This window comes from Triturus cristatus, chromosome 10 (assembly GCF_964204655.1).
Source record: "Triturus cristatus chromosome 10, aTriCri1.1, whole genome shotgun sequence".
Classification (NCBI taxonomy): Eukaryota; Metazoa; Chordata; class Amphibia; order Caudata; family Salamandridae; genus Triturus; species Triturus cristatus.
In genome coordinates this window covers 726,781,174-726,800,402 of record NC_140593.1, presented here as the reverse complement: position 1 = coordinate 726,800,402, position 19,229 = coordinate 726,781,174, and positions in this window count along the sequence as shown.

The window sequence follows — 19,229 nt, the reverse complement described above, 5'->3', positions numbered from 1 at the left end:
TCTTAAGTCTTACTCTGGCCTAATGGTTAAGGTCTTGGACTCTTACTCTGGCCTCATAGTTACTGTATTAACTCTTACTCTGGCCTAATAGCTACTGTCTTAACTCTTACTCTGGCCTCATAGCTACTATCTTAACTCGTACTCTGGCCTCATAGCTACTGTCTTAACTCTTACTCTGGCCTCATAGCTACTGTCTTAACTCTTACTCTGGCCTAATAGCTACTGTCTTAACTCTTACTCTGGCCTCATAGCTACTGTCTTAACTCTTACTCTGGCCTAATGGTTAAGGTCTTGGACTCTTACTCTGGCCTCATAGCTACTGTCTTAACTCTTACTCTGGCCTAATAGCTACTGTCTTAACTCTTACTATGGCCTCATAGCTACTGTCTTAACTCTTACACTGGCCTCATAGCTACTGTCTTAACTCTTACTCTGGCCTCATAGCTACTGTCTTAACTCTTACTCTGACCTCATAGCTACTGTCTTAACTCTTACTCTGGCCTTATAGCTACAGTCTTAAATCTTACTCTGGCCTCATAGCTACTGTCTTAACTCTTACTCTGGCCTAATGGTTAAGGTCTTGGACTCTTACTCTGGCCTAATAGCTACTGTCTTAACTCTTACTCTGGCCTAATAGCTACTGTCTTAACTCTTACTCTGGCCTAATGGTTAAGGTCTTGGACTCTTACTCTGGCCTCATAGCTACTGTCTTAACTCTTACTCTGGCCTAATAGCTACTGTCTTAACTCTTACTCTGGCCTCATAGCTACTATCTTAACTCGTACTCTGGCCTCATAGCTACTGTCTTAACTCTTACTCTGGCCTCATAGCTACTGTCTTAACTCTTACTCTGGCCTAATAGCTACTGTCTTAACTCTTACTCTGGCCTCATAGCTACTGTCTTAACTCTTACTCTGGCCTAATGGTTAAGGTCTTGGACTCTTACTCTGGCCTCATAGCTACTGTCTTAACTCTTACTCTGGCCTAATAGCTACTGTCTTAACTCTTACTATGGCCTCATAGCTACTGTCTTAACTCTTACACTGGCCTCATAGCTACTGTCTTAACTCTTACTCTGGCCAAATAGCTACTGTCTTAACTCTTACTCTGGCCTCATAGCTACTGTCTTAACTCTTACTCTGGCCTCATAGCTACTGTCCTAACTCTTAATATGGCCTAATGGTTAAGGTCTTGGACTCTTACTCTGGCCTAATAGCTACTGTCTTAACTCTTACTCTGGCCTCATAGCTACTGTCTTAACTCTTACTCTGGCCTAATAGCTACTGTCTTAACTCTTACTTTGGCCTCATAGCTACTGTCTTAACTCTTACTCTGGCCTAATGGTTAAGGTCTTGGACTCTTACTATGGCCTCATAGCTACTGTCTTAACTCTTACTCTGGCCTCATAGCTACTGTCTTAACTCTTACTCTGGCCTAATAGCTACTGTCTTAACTCTTACTCTGGCCTCATAGCTACTGTCTTAACTCCTACTCTGGCCTAATAGTTAAGGTCTTGGACTCTTACTCTGGCCTAATAGCTACTGTCTTAACTCTTACTCTGGCCTAATAGCTACTTTCTTAACTCTTACTCTGGCCTCAGAGCTACTGTCTTAACTCTTAGTCTGGCCTAATGGTTAAGGTCTTGGACTCTTACTCTGGCCTAATGGCTACTATCTTAACTCTTACTCTGGCCTCATAGCCACTGTCTTAACTCTTAATCTGGCCTAATGGTTAAGGTCTTGGACTCTTACTCTGGCCTCATAGCTACTGTCTTAACTCTTACTCTGGCCTCATAGCTACTGTCTTAACTCCTACTCTGGCCTCATAGCTACTGTCTTAACTCTTACTCTGGCCTCATAGCTACTGTCTTAACTCTTACTCTGGCCTAATAGCTACTGTCTTAACTCTTACTCTGGCCTCATAGCTACTGTCTTAACTCTTACTCTGGCCTAATAGCTACTGTCTTAACTCTTACTCTGGCCTCATAGCTACTGTCTTAACTCTTACTCTGGCCTCATAGCTACTGTCTTAACTCTTACTCTGGCCTAATGGTTAAGGTCTTGAACTCTTACTCTGGCCTCATATCTACTGTCTTAACTCTTACTCTGGCCTCATAGCTACTGTCTTAACTCTTACTCTGGCCTCATAGCTACTGTCTTCACTCTTACTCTGGCATAATGGTTAAGGTCTTGGACTCTTACTCTGGCCTCATAGCTACTGTCTTAACTCTTACTCTGGCCTCATAACTACTGTCTTAACTCTTACTCTGGCCTCATAGCTACTGTCTTAACTCTTACTCTGGCCTAATAGCTACTGTCTTAACTCTTACACTGGCCTCAGAGCTACTGTCTTAACTCTTAGTCTGGCCTAATGGTTAAGGTCTTGGACTCTTACTCTGGCCTAATAGCTACTGTATTAACTCGCACTCTGGCCTCATAGCCACTGTCTTAACTCTTACTCTGGCCTAATGGTTAAGGTCTTGGACTCTTAATCTGGCCTCATAGCTACTGTCTTAACTCTTACTCTGGCCTAATGGTTAAGGTCTTGGACTCTTACTCTGGCCTCATAGCTACTGTCTTAACTCTTACTCTGGCCTCATAGCTACTGTCTTAACTCTTATTCTGGCCTCATAGCTACTATCTTAACTCTTACTCTGGCCTCGGAGCTACTGTCTTAACTCTTACTCTGGCCTAATGGTTAAGGTCTTGGACTCTTACTCTGGCCTAATAGCTACTGTCTTAACTCTTACTCTGGCCTCATAGCTACTGTCTTAACTCTTACTCTGGCCTAATAGCTACTGTCTTAACTCTTACTTTGGCCTCATAGCTACTGTCTTAACTCTTACTCTGGCCTAATGGTTAAGGTCTTGGACTCTTACTCTGGCCTCATAGCTACTGTCTTAATTATTACTCTGGCCTCATAGCTACTGTCTTAACTCTTACTCTGGCCTAATGGTTAAGGTCTTGGACTCTTCTTCTGGCCTAATAGCTACTGTCTTAACTTTTACTCTGGCCTCATAGCTACTGTCTTAACTCTTACTCTGGCCTAATAGCTACTGTCTTAACTCTTACTCTGGCCTCATAGCTACTGTCTTAAGTCTTACTCTGGCCTAATGGTTAAGGTCTTGGACTCTTACTCTGACCTCATAGCTACTGTCTTAACTCTTACTCTGGCCTAATAGCTACTGTCTTAACTCTTACTATGGCCTCATAGCTACTGTCTTAACTCTTACACTGGCCTCATAGCTACTGTCTTAACTCTTACTCTGGCCTCATAGCTACTGTCTTAACTCTTACTCTGACCTCATAGCTACTGTCTTAACTCTTACTCTGGCCTTATAGCTACAGTCTTAAATCTTACTCTGGCCTCATAGCTACTGTCTTAACTCTTACTCTGGCCTAATGGTTAAGGTCTTGGACTCTTACTATGGCCTTATAGCTACTGTCTTAACTCTTACTCAGGCCTCATAGCTACTGTCTTAACTCTTACTCTGGCCTAATAGCTACTGTCTTAACTCTTACTCTGGCCTCATAGCTACTGTCTTAACTCCTACTCTGGCCTAATAGTTAAGGTCTTGGACTCTTACTCTGGCCTAATAGCTACTGTCTTAACTCTTACTCTGGCCTCATAGCTACTGTCTTAACTCTTACTCTGGCCTAATAGCTACTGTCTTAACTCTTACACTGGCCTCAGAGCTACTGTCTTAACTCTTAGTCTGGCCTAATGGTTAAGGTCTTGGACTCTTACTCTGGCCTAATAGCTACTGTATTAACTCGCACTCTGGCCTCATAGCCACTGTCTTAACTCTTACTCTGGCCTAATGGTTAAGGTCTTGGACTCTTAATCTGGCCTCATAGTACTGTCTTAACTCTTACTCTGGCCTAATGGTTAAGGTCTTGGACTCTTACTCTGGCCTCATAGCTACTGTCTTAACTCTTACTCTGGCCTCATAGCTACTGTCTTAACTCTTATTCTGGCCTCATAGCTACTGTATTAACTCGCACTCTGGCCTCATAGCCACTGTCTTAACTCTTACTCTGGCCTAATGGTTAAGGTCTTGGACTCTTAATCTGGCCTCATAGCTACTGTCTTAACTCTTACTCTGGCCTAATGGTTAAGGTCTTGGACTCTTACTCTGGCCTCATAGCTACTGTCTTAACTCTTACTCTGGCCTCATAGCTACTGTCTTAACTCTTACTCTGGCCTCATAGCTACTGTCTTAACTCTTACTCTGGCCTAATAGCTACTGTCTTAACTCTTACTTTGGCCTCATAGCTACTGTCTTAACTCTTACTCTGGCCTAATGGTTAAGGTCTTGGACTCTTACTCTGGCCTCATAGCTACTGTCTTAATTATTACTCTGGCCTCATAGCTACTGTCTTAACTCTTACTCTGGCCTAATGGTTAAGGTCTTGGACTCTTCTTCTGGCCTAATAGCTACTGTCTTAACTCTTACTCTGGCCTGATAGCTACTGTCTTAACTCTTACTCTGGCCTAATAGCTACTGTCTTAACTCTTACTCTGGCCTCATAGCTACTGTCTTAAGTCTTGCTCTGGCCTAATGGTTAAGGTCTTGGACTCTTACTCTGACCTCATAGCTACTGTCTTAACTCTTACTCTGGCCTAATAGCTACTGTCTTAACTCTTACTATGGCCTCATAGCTACTGTCTTAACTCTTACACTGGCCTCATAGCTACTGTCTTAACTCTTACTCTGGCCTCATAGCTACTGTCTTAACTCTTACTCTGACCTCATAGCTACTGTCTTAACTCTTACTCTGGCCTTATAGCTACAGTCTTAAATCTTACTCTGGCCTAATGGTTAAGGTCTTGGACTCTTACTCTGGCCTAATAGCTACTGTCTTAACTCTTACTCTGGCCTCATAGCTACTGTCTTAACTCTTACTCTGGCCTCATAGCTACTGTCTTAACTCTTACTCTGGCCTCATAGCTACTGTCTTAACTCTTACTCTGGCCTAATAGCTACTGTCCTAACTCTTACTCTGGCCTCATAGCTACTGTCTTAACTCTTACTCTGGCCTCATAGCTACTGTCTTAACTCTTACTCTGGCCTAATGGTTAAGGTCTTGAACTCTTAATCTGGCCTCATAGCTACTGTCTTAACTCTTACTCTGGCCTCATAGCTACTGTCTTAACTCTTACTCTGGCCTCATAGCTACTGTCTTAACTCTTACTCTGGCCTCATAGCTACTGTCTTAACTCTTATTCTGGCCTCATAGCTACTGTATTAACTCGCACTCTGGCCTCATAGCCACTGTCTTAACTCTTACTCTGGCCTAATGGTTAAGGTCTTAACTCTTACTATGGCCTAATAGCTACTGTCTTAACTCTTACTCTGGCCTCATAGCTACTGTCTTAACTCTTACTCTGGCCTAATAGCTACTGTCTTAACTCTTACTCTGGCCTCATAGCTACTGTCGTAACTCTTACTCTGGCCTCATAGCTACTGTCTTAACTCTTACTCTGGCCTAATGGTTAAGGTCTCGAACTCTTACTCTGGCCTCATATCTACTGTCTTAACTCTTACTCTGGCCTCATAGCTACTGTCTTAACTCTTACTCTGGCCTCATAGCTACTGTCTTCACTCTTACTCTGGCATAATGGTTAAGGTCTTGGACTCTTACTCTGGCCTCATAACCACTGTCTTAACTCTTACTCTGGCCTCATAGCTACTGTCTTAACTCTTACTCTGGCCTAATAGCTACTGTCTTAACTCTTACACTGGCCTCAGAGCTACTGTCTTAACTCTTAGTCTGGCCTAATGGTTAAGTTCTTGGACTCTTACTCTGGCCTAATAGATACTGTATTAACTCTTACTATGGCCTCATAGCTACTGTCTTAACTCTTACTCTGGCCTCATAGCTACTGTCTTAACTCTTACTCTGGCCTCATAGCTACTGTCTTAACTCTTACTCTGGCCTAATAGCTACTGTCTTAACTCTAACTCTGGCCTCATAGCTACTGTCTTAACTCTTACTCTGGCCTAATGGTTAAAGTCTTGGACTCTTACTCTGGCCTCATATCTACTGTCTTAACTCTTACTCTGGCCTCATAGCTACTGTCTTAACTCTTACTCTGGCATAATGGTTAAGGTCTTGGACTCTTACTCTGGCCTCATAGCTACTGTCTTAACTCTTACTCTGGCCTCATAACTACTGTCTTAACTCTTACTCTGGCCTCATAGCTACTGTCTTAACTCTCACTCTGGCCTAATAGCTACTGTCTTAACTCTTACACTGGCCTCATAGCTACTGTCTTAACTCTTACTCTGGCCTCATAGCAACTGTCTTAACTCTTAATCTGGCCTAATGGTTAAGGTCTTGGACTCTTAGTCTGGCCTCATAGCTACTGTCTTAACTCTTACTCTGGCCTCATAGCTACTGTCTTAACTCTTACTCTGGCCTCATAGCTACTGTCTTAACTCTTACTCTGGCCTCATAGCTACTGTCTTAACTCTTACTCTGGCCTAATGGTTAAGGTCTTGGACTCTTACTCTATCCTCATAGCTACTGTCTTAACTCTTACTCTGGCCTCATAGCTACTGTCTTAACTCTTACTCTGGCCTAATGGTTAAGGTCTTAGACTCTTACACTGGCCTAATAACTACTGTCTTAACTCTTACTCTGGCCTCATAGCTACATTTTGAACTCTTACTCTGGCCTCATAGCTACTGTCTTAACTCTTACTCTGGCCTAATGGTTAAGGTCTTGGACTCTTACTCTGGCCTCATAGCTAGCGTCTTAACTCTTAATCTGGCCTAATAACTACTGTCTTAACTCTTACTCTGGCCTCATAGCTACTGTCTTAACTCTTACTCTGGCCTCATAGCTACTGTCTTAACTCTTACTCTGGCCTAATGGTTAAGGTCTTGGACTCTTACTCTGACCTCATAGGTACTGTCTTAACTCTTACTCTGGCATAATAGCTACTGTCTTAACTCTTACTCTGGCCTAATAGCTACTGTCTTAACTCTTACTCTGGCCTAATGGTTAAGGTCTTGGACTCTTACTCTGGCCTCATAACTACTGTCTTAACTCTTACTCTGGCCTAATGGTTAAGGTCTTGGACTCTTACTCTGGCCTCATAGCTACTGTCTTAACTCTTACTCTGGCCTCATAGCTACTGTGTTAACTCGTACTCTGGCCTCATAGCTACTGTCTTAACTCTTACTCTGGCCTAATGGTTAAGGTCTTGGACTCTTACTCTGGCCTCATAGCTACTGTCTTAACTCTTACTCTGGCCTCATAGCTACTGTCTTAACTCTTACTCTGGACTCATAGCTACTGTCTTAACTCTTACTCTGGCCTAATGGTTAAGGTCTTGGACTCTTACTCTGGCCTCATAGCTACTGTCTTAACTCTTACTCTGGCCTCATAGCTACTGTCTTAACTCTTACTCTGGCCTAATAGCTACTGTCTTAACTCTTACTCTGGCCTCATAGCTACTGTCTTAACTCTTACTCTGGCCTCATAGCTACTGTCTTAACTCTTACTCTGGCCTAATAGCTACTGTCTTAACTCTTACTCTGGCCTAATGGTTAAGGTCTTGGACTCTTACTCTGGCCTCATAACTACTGTCTTAATTCTTAGTCTGGCCTCATAGCTACTGTCTTAACTCTTACTCTGGCCTAATGGTTAAGGTCTTGGACTCTTCTTCTGGCCTAATAGCTACTGTCTTAACTCTTACTCTGGCCTCATAGCTACTGTCTAAACTCTTACTCTGGCCTAATAGCTACTGTCTTAACTCTTACTCTGGCCTCACAGCTACTGTCTTAACTATTACTCTGGCCTAATGGTTAAGGTCTTGGACTCTTACTCTGGCCTCATAGCTACTGTCTTAACTCTTACTCTGGCCTGATGGTTAAGGTCTTGGACTCTTACTCTGGCCTCATAGCTATTGTCTTAACTCTTACTCTGGCCTCATAGCTACTGTCTTAACTCTTACTCTGGCCAAATAGCTACTGTCTTAACTCTTACTCTGGCCTCATAGCTACTGTCTTAACTCTTACTCTGGCCTCATAGCTACTGTCCTAACTCTTAATATGGCCTAATGGTTAAGGTCTTGGACTCTTACTCTGGCCTCATAGCTACTGTCTTAACTCTTACTCTGGCCTCATAGCTACTGTCTTAACTCTTATTCTGGCCTCATAGCTACTGTCTTAACTCTTACTCTGGCCTCATAGCTACTGTCTTAACTCTTACTCTGGCCTCATAGCTACTGTCTTAACTCTTACTCTGGCCTCAGAGCTACTGTCTTAACTCTTACTCTGGCCTAATGGTTAAGGTCTTGGACTCTTACTCCGGCCTAATAGCTACTGTCTTAACTCTTACTCTGGCCTCATAGCTACTGTCTTAACTCTTACTCTGGCCTAATAGCTACTGTCTTAACTCTTACTTTGGCCTCATTGCTACTGTCTTAACTCTTACTCTGGCCTAATGGTTAAGGTCTTGGACTCTTACTCTGGCCTAATAGCTACTGTCTTAACTCTTACTCTGGCCTAATAGCTACTGTCTTAACTCTTACTCTGGCCTCATAGCTACTGTCTTAACTCTTACTCTGGCCTCATAGCTACTGTCTTAACTCTTACTCTGGCCTAATGGTTAAGGTCTTGGACTCTTACTCTGGCCTCATAGCTACTGTCTTAACTCTTACTCTGGCCTCATAGTTACTGTCTTAACTCTTATTCTGGCCTCATAGCTACTGTGTTAACTCTAACTCTGGCCTCATAGCTACTGTCTTAACTCTTACTCTGGCCTCAGAGCTACTGCATTAACTCTTACTCTGGCCTAATGGTTAAGGTCTTGGACTCTTACTCTGGCCTAATAGCTACTGTCTTAACTCTTACTCTGGCCTCATAGCTACTGTCTTAACTCTTACTCTGGCCTAATAGCTACTGTCTTAACTCTTACTTTGGCCTCATAGCTACTGTCTTAACTCTTACTCTGGCCTAATGGTTAAGGTCTTGGACTCTTACTCTGGCCTCATAGCTACTGTCTTAATTATTACTCTGGCCTCATAGCTACTGTCTTAACTCTTACTCTGGCCTCATAGCTACTGTCTTAACTCTTACTCTGGCCTCATAGCTACTGTCTTGACTCTTACTCTGGCCTCAGAGCTACTGTCTTAACTCTTACTCTGGCCTAATGGTTAAGGTCTTGGACTCTTACTCCGGCCTAATAGCTACTGTCTTAACTCTTACTCTGGCCTCATAGCTACTGTCTTAACTCTTACTCTGGCCTAATAGCTACTGTCTTAACTCTTACTTTGGCCTCATAGCTACTGTCTTAACTCTTACTCTGGCCTAATGGTTAAGGTCTTGGACTCTTACTCTGGCCTAATAGCTACTGTCTTAACTCTTACTCTGGCCTAATAGCTACTGTCTTAACTCTTACTCTGGCCTCATAGCTACTGTCTTAACTCTTACTCTGGCCTAATGGTTAAGGTCTTGGACTCTTACTCTGGCCTCATAGCTACTGTCTTAACTCTTACTCTGGCCTCATAGTTACTGTCTTAACTCTTATTCTGGCCTCATAGCTACTGTGTTAACTCTTACTCTGGCCTCATAGCTACTGTCTTAACTCTTACTCTGGCCTCAGAGCTACTGCATTAACTCTTACTCTGGCCTAATGGTTAAGGTCTTGGACTCTTACTCTGGCCTAATAGCTACTGTCTTAACTCTTACTCTGGCCTCATAGCTACTGTCTTAACTCTTACTCTGGCCTAATAGCTACTGTCTTAACTCTTACTTTGGCCTCATAGCTACTGTCTTAACTCTTACTCTGGCCTAATGGTTAAGGTCTTGGACTCTTACTCTGGCCTCATAGCTACTGTCTTAATTATTACTCTGGCCTCATAGCTACTGTCTTAACTCTTACTCTGGCCTAATGGTTAAGGTCTTGGACTCTTCTTCTGGCCTAATAGCTACTGTCTTAACTCTTACTCTGGCCTCATAGCTACTGTCTTAACTCTTACTCTGGCCTAATAGCTACTGTCTTAACTCTTACTCTGGCCACATAGCTACTGTCTTAACTCTTACTCTGGCCTAATGGTTAAGGTCTTGGACTCTTACTCTGGCCTCGTAGCTACTGTCTTAACTCTTACTCTGGCCTAATAGCTACTGTCTTAACTCTTACTCTGGCCTCATAGCTACTATCTTAACTCGTACTCTGGCCTCATAGCTACTGTCTTAACTCTTACTCTGGCCTCATAGCTACTGTCTTAACTCTTACTCTGACCTCATAGCTACTGCCTTAACTCTTACTCTGGCCTTATAGCTACAGTCTTAAATCTTACTCTGGCCTCATAGCTACTGTCTTAACTCTTACTCTGGCCTAATGGTTAAGGTCTTGGACTCTTACTATGGCCTCATAGCTACTGTCTTAACTCTTACTCTGGCCTCATAGCTACTGTCTTAACTCTTACTCTGGCCTAATAGCTACTGTCTTAACTCTTACTCTGGCCTCATAGCTACTGTCTTAACTCCTACTCTGGCCTAATAGTTAAGGTCTTGGACTCTTACTCTGGCCTAATAGCTACTGTCTTAACTCTTACTCTGGCCTAATAGCTACTTTCTTAACTCTTACTCTGGCCTCAGAGCTACTGTCTTAACTCTTAGTCTGGCCTAATGGTTAAGGTCTTGGACTCTTACTCTGGCCTAATGGCTACTATCTTAACTCTTACTCTGGCCTCATAGCCACTGTCTTAACTCTTAATCTGGCCTAATGGTTAAGGTCTTGGACTCTTACTCTGGCCTCATAGCTACTGTCTTAACTCTTACTCTGGACTCATAGCTACTGTCTTAACTCTTACTCTGGCCTCATAGCTACTGTCTTAACTCTTACTCTGGCCTAATAGCTACTGTCTTAACTCTTACTCTGGCCTCATAGCTACTGTCTTAACTCTTACTCTGGCCTAATAGCTACTGTCTTAACTCTTACTCTGGCCTCATAGCTACTGTCTTAACTCTTACTCTGGCCTCATAGCTACTGTCTTAACTCTTACTCTGGCCTAATGGTTAAGGTCTTGAACTATTACTCTGGCCTCATATCTACTGCCTTAACTCTTACTCTGGCCTCATAGCTACTGTCTTAACTCTTACTCTGGCCTAATAGCTACTGTATTAACTCTTACACTGGCCTCAGAGCTACTGTCTTAACTCTTAGTCTGGCCTAATGGTTAAGGTCTTGGACTCTTACTCTGGCCTAATAGCTACTGTATTAACTCGCACTCTGGCCTCATAGCCACTGTCTTAACTCTTACTCTGGCCTAATGGTTAAGGTCTTGGACTCTTAATCTGGCATCATAGCTACTGTCTTAACTCTTACTCTGGCCTAATGGTTAAGGTCTTGGACTCTTACTCTGGCCTCATAGCTACTGTCTTAACTCTTACTCTGGCCTCATAGCTACTGTCTTAACTCTTATTCTGGCCTCATAGCTACTGTCTTAACTCTTACTCTGGCCTCGGAGCTACTGTCTTAACTCTTACTCTGGCCTAATGGTGAAGGTCTTGGACTCTTACTCTGGCCTAATAGCTACTGTCTTAACTCTTACTCTGGCCTCATAGCTACTGTCATAACTCTTACTCTGGCCTAATAGCTACTGTCTTAACTCTTACTTTGGCCTCATAGCTACTGTCTTAACTCTTACTCTGGCCTAATGGTTAAGGTCTTGGACTCTTACTCTGGCCTCAAAGCTACTGTCATAATTATTACTCTGGCCTCATAGCTACTGTCTTAACTCTTACTCTGCCCTAATGGTTAAGGTCTTGGACTCTTCTTCTGGCCTAATAGCTACTGTCTTAACTCTTACTCTGGCCTCATAGCTACTGTCTTAACTCTTACTCTGGCCTAATAGCTACTGTCTTAACTCTTACTCTGGCCTCATAGCTACTGTCTTAACTCTTACTCTGGCCTAATGGTTAAGGTCTTGGACTCTTACTCTGGCCTCATAGCTACTGTCTTAACTCTTACTCTGGCCTAATAGCTACTGTCTTAACTCTTACTCTGGCCTCATAGCTACTATCTTAACTCGTACTCTGGCCTCATAGCTACTGTCTTAACTCTTACTCTGGCCTCATAGCTACTGTCTTAACTCTTACTCTGGCCTAATAGCTACTGTCTTAACTCTTACTCTGGCCTCATAGCTACTGTCTTAACTCTTACTCTGGCCTAATGGTTAAGGTCTTGGACTCTTACTCTGGCCTCATAGCTACTGTCTTAACTCTTACTCTGGCCTAATAGCTACTGTCTTAACTCTTACTATGGCCTCATAGCTACTGTCTTAACTCTTACACTGGCCTCATAGCTACTGTCTTAACTCTTACTTTGGCCTCATAGCTACTGTCTTAACTCTTACTCTAACCTCATAGCTACTGTCTTAACTCTTACTCTGGCCTTATAGCTACAGTCTTAAATCTTACTCTGGCCTCATAGCTACTGTCTTAACTCTTACTCTGGCCTAATGGTTAAGGTCTTGGACTCTTACTATGGCCTCATAGCTACTGTCTTAACTCTTACTCTCGCCTCATAGCTACTGTCTTAACTCTTACTCTGGCCTAATAGCTACTGTCTTAACTCTTACTCTGGCCTCATAGCTACTGTCTTAACTCCTACTCTGGCCTAATAGTTAAGGTCTTGGACTCTTACTCTGGCCTAATAGCTACTGTCTTAACTCTTACTCTGGCCTAATAGCTACTTTCTGAACTCTTACTCTGGCCTCAGAGCTACTGTCTTAACTCTTAGTCTGGCCTAATGGTTAAGGTCTTGGACTCTTACTCTGGCCTAATGGCTACTATCTTAACTCTTACTCTGGCCTCATAGCCACTGTCTTAACTCTTAATCTGGCCTAATGGTTAAGGTCTTGGACTCTTACTCTGGCCTCATAGCTACTGTCTTAACTCTTACTCTGGCCTCATAGCTACTGTCTTAACTCTTACTCTGGCCTCATAGCTACTGTCTTAACTCTTACTCTGGCCTAATAGCTACTGTCTTAACTCTTACTCTGGCCTCATAGCTACTGTCATAACTCTTACTCTGGCCTAATAGCTACTGTGTTAACTCTTACTCTGGCCTCATAGCTACTGTCTTAACTCTTACTCTGGCCTCATAGCTACTGTCTTAACTCTTACTCTGGCCTAATGGTTAAGGTCTTGAACTCTTACTCTGGCCTCATATCTACTGTCTTAACTCTTACTCTGGCCTCATAGCTACTGTCTTAACTCTTACTCTGGCCTCATAGCTACTGTCTTCACTCTTACTCTGGCATAATGGTTAAGGTCTTGGACTCTTACTCTGGCCTAATAGCTACTGTCTTAACTCTTACTCTGGCCTAATAGCTACTTTCTTAACTCTTACTCTGGCCTCAGAGCTACTGTCTTAACTCTTAGTCTGGCCTAATGGTTAAGGTCTTGGACTCTTACTCTGGCCTAATGGCTACTATCTTAACTCTTACTCTGGCCTCATAGCCACTGTCTTAACTCTTAATCTGGCCTAATGGTTAAGGTCTTGGACTCTTACTCTGGCCTCATAGCTACTGTCTTAACTCTTACTCTGGACTCATAGCTACTGTCTTAACTCTTACTCTGGCCTCATAGCTACTGTCTTAACTCTTACTCTGGCCTAATAGCTACTGTCTTAACTCTTACTCTGGCCTCATAGCTACTGTCTTAACTCTTACTCTGGCCTAATAGCTACTGTCTTAACTCTTACTCTGGCCTCATAGCTACTGTCTTAACTCTTACTCTGGCCTCATAGCTACTGTCTTAACTCTTACTCTGGCCTAATGGTTAAGGTCTTGAACTCTTACTCTGGCCTCATATCTACTGCCTTAACTCTTACTCTGGCCTCATAGCTACTGTCTTAACTCTTACTCTGGCCCCATAGCTACTGTCTTAACTCTTACTCTGGCCTAATAGCTACTGTATTAACTCTTACACTGGCCTCAGAGCTACTGTCTTAACTCTTAGTCTGGCCTAATGGTTAAGGTCTTGGACTCTTACTCTGGCCTGATAGCTACTGTATTAACTCGCACTCTGGCCTCATAGCCACTGTCTTAACTCTTACTCTGGCCTAATGGTTAAGGTCTTGGACTCTTAATCTGGCATCATAGCTACTGTCTTAACTCTTACTCTGGCCTAATGGTTAAGGTCTTGGACTCTTACTCTGGCCTCATAGCTACTGTCTTAACTCTTACTCTGGCCTAATAGCTACTGTCTTAACTCTTACTTTGGCCTCATAGCTACTGTCTTAACTCTTACTCTGGCCTAATGGTTAAGGTCTTGGACTCTTACTCTGGCCTCAAAGCTACTGTCTTAACTCTTACTCTGGCCTCATAGCTACTGTCTTAACTCTTACTCTGGCCTAATAGCTACTGTCTTAACTCTTACTTTGGCCTCATAGCTACTGTCTTAACTCTTACTCTGGCCTAATGGTTAAGGTCTTGGACTCTTACTCTGGCCTCAAAGCTACTGTCATAATTATTACTCTGGCCTCATAGCTACTGTCTTAACTCTTACTCTGGCCTAATGGTTAAGGTCTTGGACTCTTCTTCTGGCCTAATAGCTACTGTCTTAACTCTTACTCTGGCCTCATAGCTACTGTCTTAACTCTTACTCTGGCCTAATAGCTACTGTCTTAACTCTTACTCTGGCCTCATAGCTACTGTCTTAACTCTTACTCTGGCCTAATGGTTAAGGTCTTGGACTCTTACTCTGGCCTCATAGCTACTGTCTTAACTCTTACTCTGGCCTAATAGCTACTGTCTTAACTCTTACTCTGGCCTCATAGCTACTATCTTAACTCGTACTCTGGCCTCATAGCTACTGTCTTAACTCTTACCCTGGCTAGGCCTGGGCGGCAAATTCCGTTCCGTTCGCGGAATTTGCGGAATTTGGGTAATTTCGCGTTCCGCGGAGAACGCGAAATTGCCCAAAAATCTGCGTTCCGCGACTTCGCGTAATTTTTGCTTGTTCGCGGTCTCAATATGCGTGTTCGCGAGATATTTCACCCCGAGCACGCAAACTGCGATCGCGAACAGGAAAAAAGTATCGCGAACAAGCAATTCCGCGTGTTCGCGGAATTTCTGCGTGTTCGCGGAGATTTTTTACCGTTTCGCGGAGATTTGCGTAACGCGATTACACAAATTCCGCCCACCCCTAACTCTGGCCTCATAGCTACTGTCTTAACGCTTACTCTGGCCTAATAGCTACTGTCTTAACTCTTACTCTGGCCTCATAGCTACTGTCTTAACTCTTACTCTGGCCTAATGGTTAAGGTCTTGGACTCCTACTCTGGCCTCATAGCTACTGTCTTAACTCTTACTCTGGCCTAATAGCTACTGTCTTAACTCTTACTATGGCCTCATAGCTACTGTCTTAACTCTTACACTGGCCTCATAGCTACTGTCTTAACTCTTACTTTGGCCTCATAGCTACTGTCTTAACTCTTACTCTGGCCTCATAGCTACTGTCTTAACTCTTACTCTGGCCTCATAGCTACTGTCTTAACTCTTACTCTGGCCTCATAGCTACTGTCTTAACTCTTACTCTGGCCTCATAGCTACTGTCTTAACTCTTACTCTGGCCTCATAGCTACTGTCTTAACTCCTACTCTGGCCTAATAGTTAAGGTCTTGGACTCTTACTCTGGCCTAATAGCTACTGTCTTAACTCGTACTCTGGCCTAATAGCTACTTTCTTAACTCTTACTCTGGCCTCAGAGCTACTGTCTTAACTCTTAGTCTGGCATAATGGTTAAGGTCTTGGACTCTTACTCTGGCCTAATGGCTACTATCTTAACTCTTACTCTGGCCTCATAGCCACTGTCTTAACTCTTAATCTGGCCTAGTGGTTAAGGTCTTGGACTCTTACTCTGGCCTCATAGCTACTGTCTTAACTCTTACTCTGGCCTCATAGCTACTGTCTTAACTCTTACTCTGGCCTAATAGCTACTGTCTTAACTCTTACTCTGGCCTCATAGCTACTGTCTTAACTCCTACTCTGGCCTAATAGTTAAGGTCTTGGACTCTTACTCTGGCCTAATAGCTACTGTCTTAACTCTTACTCTGGCCTAATAGCTACTTTCTTAACTCTTACTCTGGCCTCAGAGCTACTGTCTTAACTCTTAGTCTGGCCTAATGGTTAAGGTCTTGGACTCTTACTCTGGCCTAATGGCTACTATCTTAACTATTACTCTGGCCTCATAGCCACTGTCGTAACTCTTAATCTGGCCTAATGGTTAAGGTCTTGGACTCTTACTCTGGCCTCATAGCTACTGTCTTAACTCTTACTCTGGCCTCATAGCTACTGTCTTAACTCTTACTCTGGACTCATAGCTACTGTCTTAACTCTTACTCTGGCCTCATAGCTACTGTCTTAACTCTTACTCTGGCCTAATAGCTACTGTCTTAACTCTTACTCTGGCCTCATAGCTACTGTCTTAACTCTTACTCTGGCCTAATAGCTACTGTCTTAACTCTTACTCTAGCCTCATAGCTACTGTCTTAACTCTTACTCTGGCCTCATAGCTACTGTCTTAACTCTTACTCTGGCCTAATAGCTACTGTCTTAACTCTTACTCTGGCCTCATAGCTACTGTCTTAACTCTTACTCTGGCCTAATGGTTAAGGTCTTGGACTCTTACTCTGGCCTCATAGCTACTGTCTTAACTCTTACTCTGGCCTAATAGCTACTGTCTTAACTCTTACTCTGGCCTCATAGCTACTATCTTAACTCGTACTCTGGCCTCATAGCTACTGTCTTAACTCTTACTCTGGCCTCATAGCTACTGTCTTAACGCTTACTCTGGCCTAATAGCTACTGTCTTAACTCTTACTCTGGCCTCATAGCTACTGTCTTAACTCTTACTCTGGCCTAATGGTTAAGGTCTTGGACTCCTACTCTGGCCTCATAGCTACTGTCTTAACTCTTACTCTGGCCTAATAGCTACTGTCTTAACTCTTACTATGGCCTCATAGCTACTGTCTTAACTCTTACACTGGCCTCATAGCTACTGTCTTAACTCTTACTTTGGCCTCATAGCTACTGTCTTAACTCTTACTCTGGCCTCATAGCTACTGTCTTAACTCTTACTCTGGCCTCATAGCTACTGTCTTAACTCTTACTCTGGCCTCATAGCTACTGTCTTAACTCTTACTCTGGCCTCATAGCTACTGTCTTAACTCTTACTCTGGCCTCATAGCTACTGTCTTAACTCCTACTCTGGCCTAATAGTTAAGGTCTTGGACTCTTACTCTGGCCTAATAGCTACTGTCTTAACTCGTACTCTGGCCTAATAGCTACTTTCTTAACTCTTACTCTGGCCTCAGAGCTACTGTCTTAACTCTTAGTCTGGCATAATGGTTAAGGTCTTGGACTCTTACTCTGGCCTAATGGCTACTATCTTAACTCTTACTCTGGCCTCATAGCCACTGTCTTAACTCTTAATCTGGCCTAATGGTAAAGGTCTTGGACTCTTACTCTGGCCTCATAGCTACTGTCTTAACTCTTACTCTGGCCTCATAGCTGCTGTCTTAACTCTTACTCTGGCCTAATAGCTACTGTCTTAACTCTTACTCTGGCCTCATAGCTACTGTCTTAACTCCTACTCTGGCCTAATAGTTAAGGTCTTGGACTCTTACTCTGGCCTAATAGCTACTGTCTTAACTCTTACTCTGGCCTAATAGCTACTTTCTTAACTCTTACTCTGGCCTCAGAGCTACTGTCTTAACTCTTAGTCTGGCCTAATGGTTAAGGTCTTGGACTCTTACTCTGGCCTAATGGCTACTATCTTAACTATTACTCTGGCCTCATAGCCACTGTCGTAACTCTTAATCTGGCCTAATGGTTAAGGTCTTGGACTCTTACTCTGGCCTCATAGCTACTGTCTTAACTCTTACTCTGGCCTCATAGCTACTGTCTTAACTCTTACTCTGGACTCATAGCTACTGTCTTAACTCTTACTCTGGCCTAATAGCTACTGTCTTAACTCTTACTCTGGCCTCATAGCTACTGTCTTAACTCTTACTCTGGCCTAATAGCTACTGTCTTAACTCTTACTCTAGCCTCATAGCTACTGTCTTAACTCTTACTCTGGCCTCATAGCTACTGTCTTAACTCTTACTCTGGCCTAATGGTTAAGGTCTTGAACTCTTACTCTGGCCTCATATCTACTGTCTTAACTCTTACTCTGGCCTCATAGCTACTGTCTTAACTCTTACTCTGGCCTCATAGCTACTGTCTTCACTCTTACTCTGGCATAATGGTTAAGGTCTTGGACTCTTACTCTGGCCTCATAGCTACTGTCTTAACTCTTACTCTGGCCTCATAACTACTGTCTTAACTCTTACTATGGCCTCATAGCTACTGTCTTAACTCTTACTCTGGCCTCATAGCTACTGTCTTAACTCTTACTCTGGCCTCATAGCTACTGTCTTAACTCTTACTCTGGCCTCATAGCTACTGTCTTAACTCTTACTCTGGCCTAATAGCTACTGTCTTAACTCTTACTCTGGCCTCATAGCTACTGTCTTAACTCCTACTCTGGCCTAATAGTTAAGGTCTTGGACTCTTACTCTGGCCTAATAGCTACTGTCTTAACTCTTACTCTGGCCTAATAGCTACTTTCTTAACTCTTACTCTGGCCTCAGAGCTACTGTCTTAACTCTTAGTCTGGCCTAATGGTTAAGGTCTTGGACTCTTACTCTGGCCTAATGGCTACTATCTTAACTCTTACTCTGGCCTCATAGCCACTGTCTTAACTCTTAATCTGGCCTAATGGTTAAGGTCTTGGACTCTTACTCTGGCCTCATAGCTACTGTCTTAACTCTTACTCTGGACTCCTTGCTACTGTCTTAACTCTTACTCTGGCCTCATAGCTACTGTCTTAACTCTTACTCTGGCCTAATAGCTACTGTCTTAACTCTTACTCTGGCCTCATAGCTACTGTCTTATCTCTTACTCTGGCCTAATAGCTACTGTCTTAACTCTTACTCTGGCCTCATAGCTACTGTCTTAACTCTTACTCTGGCCTAATAGCTACTGTCTTAACTCTTACTCTGGCCTCATAGCTACTGTCTTAACTCTTACTCTGGCCTCATAGCTACTGTCTTAACTCGTACTCTGGCCTAATGGTTAAGGTCTTGAACTCTTACACTGGCCTCATATCTACTGTCTTAACTCTTACTCTGGCCTCATAGTTACTGTCTTAACTCTTA